Genomic DNA, 1803 nt, shown 5'->3' on the forward strand with positions numbered 1-1803 from the left:
TATTTATTAAAGAGACTGTTTTTTACCTAATATGTGTTCTTAGTGACTTTGTCAAAAATCAGTTGGCTGTAAATATAAGATTTATTTCTGCAGTCTCTATTCTGTTTCATTGACCTATGCATCTGTTTATGTCAGTACCAGGCTGTTTTAATTTTGTAGCTTTGTAGTATATTTTGAAGTCTGGTGGTGTGATGCTTCCAACTTCATTCTTTTTGCTAAAGTTTGCTTTGTCTATCCAGAGACAAAAATTTCAAGATTCTTTTTTCTAATTTTGTGACGAATGTCATAGGTATTTTGATAGGGATTGCATTGACTCTATAAATTGCTTTGATTAATATGGATATCCTAACAATATTAATTCTTCCAATCAATGAACATGGGATATCTTACCACTTATTTCTGTTCTCTTCAATTTCCTTTATCAATATTTTATAGTTTTCATTATAAAGATCTTTCATCTGCTGAATTAAGTTTATTACTAGGTATTTTGTTTTTTAAACTTTTTGTAGCCATTGTGAATGGAATTGCTTTCTTATTTTTTTAAGATTGTCATTAATTTAATACTACACTACTGATTTTTGTATGTTGATTTTGTATCCTGCAACTTTACTACATTTATGTATTAGTTTTAACAGATTTTGGGTGGCATCTTTAGGGTTTTTCATATTTTGTCATCTGCAAACAGTTACAGTTCGTCTTTCATAAACTCAGGAATGTACCAATGGTTTGAAATAGGATAGTTACAATAGAAATGTTTGGTCTTATTAAGGTAATACCAACTCAGGGGAAAGAATTTATCAGATCCAGGTGGGTGAAAGCACTTCTCTTTCCCACTATGAACTCGCTATGTCAACTAAATCTTTTGGGAATATCAATCACAGACTTTGCTTAACCTACAGAAAGGATAAAAATGTACCTAATGTTGGATGTAATGATTTTCATATAAGTATATAATTATTAAATGCCATCGACAAAATATTTAAGATACAGTTTTGATTAAAAGTATACTTGGATCTGTTTGTCTAGTTAGAAAGGTATGCTCAGGGGCCAGGGGTGGGGATGACATAAATAAATACATACATACATACATACATAAATACATAAATGGCATGCTCACTAGGCCTATAGTACTTTTCTAGAGGTACAAGAAAGTACTGCCCATCACGGTACCCGACTGAAATTAGAATGAAAGAATTTATCTTCCCAGGATGTTCTCAACCTTCACTGATGTCAGTTTATGCCACAAGGAGCTAACTCCCCAGCCTTTTCATTCTGTTCCATCCAATCCTTTGATTGCCATGCAGGAAACCTCAAAAGGCATATGTCCACACTAACTTGTGTCATGTGTACTTGTCTAAAAATGTGTATGTGCATGCAGACACGTCTGAATTTGAGTGCATGTAAATAATTTTTATCTGCTGGAAATCAGAATTCAGAGAGTAATTTGCCCTATAACATCTAAGACATCATTGCAGGGTGATTTATGGCTGTAGTTGAGAGACCCAAGAGATTAAAAAAAAAAAACAACTCTAAGAGAACTATTACTATATGAATTCCTACCCCACGTTCACTGTATTTGTTTGCAGTGTTTGTACTTAGAATTTTGTTAAGTTTAATTTTTGTTTGTCTCATAAAATAACCAATTGCTTCCGCAACTGCTGCTAACAGTATGTGAATGTCAAGTAATAAACCCCTCCGGGACATTCCTTTGCTTAGCCTGCCTGCTGACATTCCACTCTGTTCATTTAGCAGCTCCCCCATCAATCACAGGTAGCTGAGCGGACCAGACCAATCCCAAGTGCC

Source organism: Carlito syrichta, unplaced genomic scaffold (genome assembly GCF_000164805.1).
Source record: "Carlito syrichta isolate Samal-C Ts95f unplaced genomic scaffold, Tarsius_syrichta-2.0.1 Scaffold301762, whole genome shotgun sequence".
NCBI classification, from domain to species: Eukaryota; Metazoa; Chordata; class Mammalia; order Primates; family Tarsiidae; genus Carlito; species Carlito syrichta.